The sequence below is a fragment of the Silene latifolia genome, chromosome 6, assembly GCF_048544455.1.
Source record: "Silene latifolia isolate original U9 population chromosome 6, ASM4854445v1, whole genome shotgun sequence".
Lineage (NCBI taxonomy): Eukaryota > Viridiplantae > Streptophyta > Magnoliopsida > Caryophyllales > Caryophyllaceae > Silene > Silene latifolia.
Genome location: NC_133531.1, coordinates 70,678,917 through 70,686,661, shown reverse-complemented (window position 1 = coordinate 70,686,661; position 7,745 = coordinate 70,678,917). Strand labels below are relative to the sequence as shown.

The 7,745-nt window shown below is 41.7% G+C and overlaps 1 non-coding gene across 1 annotated transcript; it reads left to right on the top strand.

Annotated features, from left to right (window-relative positions):
• The first annotated feature begins 2,611 nt into the window (after positions 1-2,611).
• On the top strand, positions 2,612-2,718 carry LOC141588901 (small nucleolar RNA R71). The gene has a single exon (XR_012519867.1). It is a non-coding gene; the product is annotated as a small nucleolar RNA R71 (small nucleolar RNA).
• Positions 2,719-7,745: the final 5,027 nt, after the last annotated feature.

Below are 7,745 nucleotides of genomic sequence, written 5' to 3'. Positions count from 1 at the left end.
ACTTTCTGATTTCTTCGAATTAGCTCAATAACTTGAGCTAACATGGTCTATATACCTGCAAAAGCACATAATAACGCGCCCAAAATTGCGCAAAAGCCAAAGCAATAGTCTAAAGTATATAAAATCCTAAGCAAACTTAAAAGAGCGAAGTCTCGCACACACAAAAGCAATGAAAATAGAAGGTCTAGCAAAAAGCGATAAAAACAATGTTTTTGAGAGAGCATTTGATCAACTAATAGTTGATCAAGAACGGCCACGGGATGGCCCACTTGGTCGGCTTCTGGCTACTAGAGGTAGCCTCAACAGTGCTCATCTTCTCAGCTGCACTCTTCTCAACTCCAACATCCGCAGAACTCAACGGATTGTCAGCTCTGATATCTTCCCAATCAATGACCTCCTCTAGCTCGTCGGAATCCAAGTCGGAATCCCTCACTTTGACTGGCTCATCTTCAAGCTCCTCATCAGTCCCATAGCTAAGACATCCTAAGCCGCCTCTTGAGACAATTGGCTCCCTCACAGCTGGAGCAACATGCGACTCTTCCTTCCCCAAACCAGCTCCTGCAATATCAGAAATAGACGAATCTTCCTCCAATTTTCTCCCAATTTGGGGCGGAGGGGTTACAACAGAAATAGGCGTAGAGACAGGCATATCAAGAAGCACAAAATAGGATTTCTTTTCAGAAACCGTATTACAAGTTATTGGCCACATGGGGTCTTTCTTCCTAGCAGTCTGGGCAAAGACAATAGAATGCTTTCCTACTTTAAAGGTCAAAGTCCCCGAACCAACATCTATAACTGTACCAACAGTGTGCAGAAATGGTCTACCCAATATGATAGGAATGTGGGCATCCTCGGGCATTTCTAGTACAACGAAGTCAACAGGGAAAAAGAACTTTCCTATTTGCACGGGAATGTCCTCTAAGACTCCTATAGGCTGGACCGCAGACCGGTCAGCCATCTGTACTGTCATGTTGGTAACTGCGAACCTAGTCAATTTCAGCTTCCTAGCAAGACTCAAAGGCATTACACTAATACTGGCTCTTAGGTCACATACGGCCTTCTCAATAGAAAAGGTGTCAATACTACATGGAACTGAAAAACTACCCGGGTCTTCTAGCTTATGATGTGCAGTATGGGTCAAATAAGAGCATGACTCTTCAGTTAGCGCGACAGTATGCACAGTTTCAAGTGACTTCTTTTTAGACAATAATTGCTTCATAAATTTCATATAAGTAGGCACTTGATTGACTAACTCAAGAAAAGGAACTTGCACGTTTAAGCTACGAATAACATTTTCAAACTTATTAAACGATACCTGTTCCTTCGTCGGCACCAATCTCTCTGGATAAGGGGCTGTAAGAAGTAACTTAGCCCTCTCCTCTAAATCTCTCATGCCGGCATCGGTGGACTTAGGTTGAAAGTCCACAACCTTCTCCTTGTTGTAGCTTGACCCTTCTTCAGACCGTCTCAAATATGAACCATTAACCGACATCGGGTCGTACTTCGGAACTGGGCCTGACCCATTAGCATTCGGGTCTTGCCTTAATATTTTCGGGGCGGTCGTACCCCGAAACAAGTAGTCCCTCAAGTTATCAGGCATTGGAGGACGAAAAGAATCACTTTCAGCAGCGCTGTCAGTCGATCGACCATGTTGGTCAGTCGATCGACTGACTTCTACAGGACCAGAAGCTATTGTTTGTCGCGGACTGGTCGATCGACTGGGTATGTCAGTCGATCGACTGACATACCTGCTAATCGTCTTTTTCTTGTTATTATTCGTCACTGCCTTCTTCTTGCTCGGTTCCTCCTCATCTTTTTCAGTGACATCCTCGACCATAGAAAGCCCCTCAAGGGTAGACCCACTCCTCAAATGGCATTAAGGGTCTCCTTTTGATCCGTCTGAGTCGGTAAATGTCCCGGAGCTCGAGTTGTATTTTTGCTTGCCAATTGAGCAATTTGGCTCTCTAACATCTTCATCCCGGCCTCTCTAGCTTGGGACTCTTTCAACAACAAATTCTTCAACTCGGCAAGATCAGAACCTTGGGATTGTTGTTGCTGCTGTGGGACATACGTAGGCTTTTGGAACTGTTGTTGCTTATGAGGGGGCACATAATTCTGCTGTTGCTGCTGCTGTGGAGGTTGAGTCGGATTTAGGACATTTTGGCGACTCCACCTCAAGTTTGGATGGACATTCGGCTCATAGTAAGTGTTTGTCTGCCTATAATGTTGAAAGGCAGCACAAGACTCAAAGGGACTAGGACAATTGTCTGAAATATGTCCCTCAGCTCCACATCTTTTACAGACGAAAGGACCGTCTGAAACAGCATTTACATGGTAAATCCCTCCTTTTGAAGCTCCTCCCAACTCGTACTTATCAAATCTCGCCGTGAGAGCTTCTAATGCAGCTACAGAAGGAGATTCAGCAGCTCTCCTTTGATTTCCCCTGGAATTTCCATACTCAGCTTTATGGGTGGCTAAGTCATCAATGATTTTCCATCCCTTAGTCTCTCCCATATTCTCCTGGAATCTGCCACTAGCTGCAACATCCAAGATAGCCCTCTGATCGTCATAGAGCCCATTATAAAACTGATTCCATAGGCTCCATTTTTCAAACCCATGGTGCGGAATAGTTCGCACCAGCTTCTTGAAACGGACCCATGCTTCATGAAAGTTCTCATCAGGACCCTGTTTAAAGCTCGTGATCTGAGCTCTAATGGCATTAGTCTTCGAGGCGGAGAAATACTTCTTATAGAATGCTAAGGCCAGTGAATTCCAGTCAGTGATCCCATTAGCAGCTCGATCCAGGTCTCTGTACCACTCCCTAGCAGCATCTCGGAGAGAGAATATAAACATTGTCTCCTTCACCTGGTCCTGGGTCACACCGGTCGGTGGGGGTATAGAACAGCAATAATCAATAAATATCTCCATATGCTTGGCTGCATCTTCATTCGCAGCTCCCCCGAATTGGTTTCTCTCAACCAAGTTGATATAAGAAGGCTTTGGTTCGAATTTTCTATCAGCTCCCGGTAATTCGAACCCCTTATATAGATTTGCAGCTATCGGCTCAGAGTGACTAGCTATAGTTGCCTCTTCAGCCATCTCTAGAAAATCTGGAGATGTGACGGTCTCAGCTGATGAAGTGGAAATGGGAGATGAAGGTGGATCCTCCTCGAACAGCTCGTTCTCGTAGTAACTAGACAGAGTACTCGGCTCTTCCTCTGTCGGCAATATCCTAGATGATCGTCTCAACTCGCGCAAAGTCTTCTCAATCTCAGGATTTAACGGTAGTAATTCACCACCCTGTGACCTGCGCATAAGAAGAAACTACAAATAGAATATGAGAATAGTTTAAGGAACAGATGTCCCTTAAACTAAGAGAAAGACTAAAAATAAAACAACTAAAAATTTTAAACAATGCCTCCCCGGCAACGGCGCCCAAAATTTGATGCCCGTCGTGAGGTGTCAAAAATAAAATTTATAATTCCTAACTACAACTATAGACAGCGGTAGCAGGGTCGAACCACAGAGAGGCAGATGTAATTATTAGTTGTCTAAATTCAGTCCAAGGTAACAGTGTGTGGGGGTTTGATTTGATTTGGTCTATAGCTAAAGGCAGTAAAAGAAAGTAAACTAAATAAACAGATGAAATCAAGTATTAAAAGGGTACTAGGATGGTCGGTTCATTATAGTTTCGGCGGCAGTACACTAGGTAGGTCTAAAAACAAACACGTGAGACGGGAAAATAAGAAGTCCTTTCGGTCCATTCTCACAGGTAGCATCTTTCGATCTCGCTACAGGTCCCTAATATCACTTAAACTAACTTTCGTCCTGAAAAGTGATTTATAAGTCTAAATTAAGTCATCTTTCGATCTCATTAATCTAGTAGTCTTAATTAGGTAGTCTATTTCCCTTCCCTATCTTTCGATCTTATTGGGTCGGTCAAATACTAAGCATTTAACTAGTCGCATGCATTCGATTCGTCAAACATAGCAATTTAATTAATTAATTCGAAGGTAATCTCACGAGGCCAGTCGATCGACCAGCATGCGATTCAGGTTTTCCTAATTCTAATGCCGCCTACACTACAATTCCCTTACATCCTAGCACAATGAATTTAGCTACTCATACTAGGAATAACAACAACAATAAAATTGACTAATAAGGCAGAAGAATTCATGATTAAAACGAACAAATAAACGACTAACATAAAACAATAATTTGGCTTTGGGAAACTAATCTAGCAATTCTATACTACGAATAAATAGAGTAATGAAACTAAAATAAAAACAGTAGAATACCGAGTATAAGAATTGCAGAAGAAAGATCCAAACCCGAATGCAAAAGTGAATGATTAAAGCTTGAGTTGCAAACCCTAATTATTGATTATAATCTAAAACTAAATGATACTTGATAAAAACTAGATGATTTATGACTAAAATCCAGTTACGTTATATAGGAATATCACGCAACTCTTTATTCCTAAACCTAATATACAATGGACTTCCTTTTCCTCGATCCTTTAATTCACGTCTGAATTACGGTTTGGTCGATCGACCACTGTGACCAGTCGATCGACTGGACAGCATTGAACAGTAGCCTCTGGGGATCGTGCATTGGTCGATCGACCATATGGGGCAGTCGATCGACCACCATAGCTGGTAGTCCGCTTCTAATTCCTCATAAAGTTGTCTTTAAGGCTTTGAAACGCGCACCAAGTTCATTTCTCGAGTCTCCACTCCATGTCAAATGCAATGCGAGGTACTCGGGGACGGATTTAGCTCAATATCTACTCATTTCCGCATAAATCTGCAATATTACATAAAAATACGAAAGTAGACGAAATGGGGCAAATAGTAGCATAAACTACACAAATGAGCTCTGAAATGCGTGTAAAATGGGGTGTAAAACATCATATTTAGGACACGCATCACTTACTCAGAACCTTTGGATAGTGGATGGCCTTATCCAGGGCGTACGAGAGTCATTTTAGGCATAGAATGCTAAAAGGAGGACGAGTCCTTATCTTTAGTATCTATGTCAAGCACCGCTTTTTGCCTTGATTGACCTAGGTATAACGTGGATTCGAACGGGTTCCAAGAATTCCACAAATGCTTGGTGGCGACTCCGAACATCTCAAACATCATTTCGAAACCTTTGCCGAGACGAAACCGACCGATCTAAAGCGATCCGGTCGAAAGCATTTTACGCCGCCGAGCGTGGCTTTCAAAAGACCGCTGCATGTCCAAAGTTGGCTTGGCGTGCAGGTGGCCCGTGACTACGGACCGGTAGGCGGCATCGCGCCTGCAGGCCAGCCTGTGGCCCATGTCCACAGATTGGCGACTCCGCTGGGGAAAACTAGGACACTTGTGTCTTTGTGATCCTTAGAGGTGAAACTCGAACGAGGTCGTGGTTAAAGTGCATTAATTGATATTACGGTCATAAGTCGGGTTCTTTGTCCGGGCCCATAACCTAACCCTTTTCGACCAATTAGCTCGTCCCGTCGGCGTGAGTTTTCTCATCCCCGCGTTTCGAATCCCGATTAAGTCAAGCATACCGTTGACGTTACACATTTCTGTTTCGTCAAAGAGCTTTCATCACCTTCGAGCACGAGGCTAGGGCACCCTCCTTACACATTTTGTTTGGATTGGTATCTCTCTCGCAAATCGGGGTTTGATCGCTTGGTGTATAACCCACCCTTTTAAGCCAAAACCCGTGTCAGCATTATGCATAATATAATGAAACTGCGAGTGCTTATGTGTTATGTGATCATAAGTCCTTCCGTGTCATTTTCAAACTTTTAAAACACCTTTTTGCGCCGTTATAATGGCCATTTCAAACCTCGGTCTTTCGCCGACCGTTGCAAACCTTTTTAGGCCGTCGTAATGACGACTTTTAAAACCGGTTTTTCTACAACCGTTTCAAAAACACATTTCGCGCCGTTATAATGGCCGTTTCAAACCTCGGTCTTCTGCCGACTATTGCAAACCTTTTTATACCGTCGTAATGACGATTTTCAAAACCGGTTTTCTACAGCCGTTTCAAAAAACACATTTTATGTCGTTATAATGGCCATTTTAAAACCCGGTTTTTATAACCGTTTCAAAAGGACCTTTTTTAGACCGTCGTAATGACGATTTTCAAACTCGATTTTCTATAACCATTTCATCACACCTTTTTTAGACCGTCGTAATGACGATTTTCAAACTCGGTTTTCTATAACCATTTCAACACGCCTTTCTAGACCATCGTAATGACGATTTTCAAACCCGGTTTATCACAACCGTTTCAAACCTCGGTCTTTCGCCAACCATTACATACCTTTTTACGCCTTCGTAATGGCGATTTTCAAAACCTGTTTTTTATAACCATTTCAAATGCACATTTATCACGTCGTTGTAACGGCGATTTCAAACCTTGGTTTTCACAAACCATTTCAAAATACCCTTTTACGTCGTCATCATGACCGTTTTAAACCTCGGTCCCTCGCCGACCGTTGCATTCTCAAAGCGCCCTTTTACGCCGTCGTAATGGCGAATTCTACCCTCGAAATTTCTAAATTCGAAATCAATTTTCAAACATGAATATTTTTCAAACCATCATAATGACGATTTCAACCCAAGCGACTTTCCAAATTTCAAATCTGATTTTCGAAATCGAATTTGGCGTTTCTAAGCCGTCGTAATGACGATTTCAATTCTCACAATTTTCGATTTGCATACCGTCTTTCAAAGGTTAAAACGCTTTTCTAAGCCGTCGTAATGACGATTTCAATTCTCACAATTTTCCATTTAATTTGCATACCATCTTTCAAAGGTTAAAACGGTTTTCTAACCCGTCGTAATTCAATCCTTACAATTTACAATTTCAAACCATTTGAAAACAAGTTTGACCGTTTTCAAATTTCAAATTCAAAATCAAATCATTGAAAACAAATTTAACCGTTTTCAAATTTTAATTCAAAATCAAATCTTTGAAAACAAATTTAACCATTTTCAAATTTCAATTCAAAATCAAATCTTTGAAAACTTATTTAACCGTTTTCAAATTCCAAATTCAAAATCAAATCTTTGAAAACCAATTTAACCGTTTTCAGATTTCAAATTCAAAATCAAATCGTTTCAAAACAAATTTAACCGTTTTTAAATTTTTAACGCAATCTCAAAATCTTTTGAAAACAAATTTAACCGTTTTCATGGCCATTGTGATGACGATTCCAAATTCTTCAATTCTCGATTTTCAAATCCGTGATTCGGAATTTTAAAAATCTTCTTCGGAAACAACACATTGTTTTTAGAGCCGCCGCAATTTCAAACACAAACCGTGTTTTGAAAACAAACCTAAGACAACCCTTTCAACTGGCCGACCTTCTAAAGATCCCTACTCTTCGGAACCCTTTCAACTTCAGTCCACCTTTCTGATTCAGCCTCGAGTCGATTAGAGTCCAGTCGTCTAGATAAAGTCGAGTCTCCGCCAAAGTTAGTCCTACCTTGTGGTCTAGGTCGTATCGCCTAATTGTCGAGGCATCTCCAATGGCGTTAGCAAAGTCAAAACCTCTCGGGTATTAAACCCACATTTCCCCTACATTACGGGTCAAAGGTCATGTTGTGTACATGTCTTGTCCAACGACGTCACGCCATCAACACACATCCAAATTAAGTCAGAAGTCGTCTGTCTAAGCATCACTATGCCAAAGTCGACACTCGAGTCTAAGTTCAAAGTTATGCACCAAGAGTTCAAACACAAGA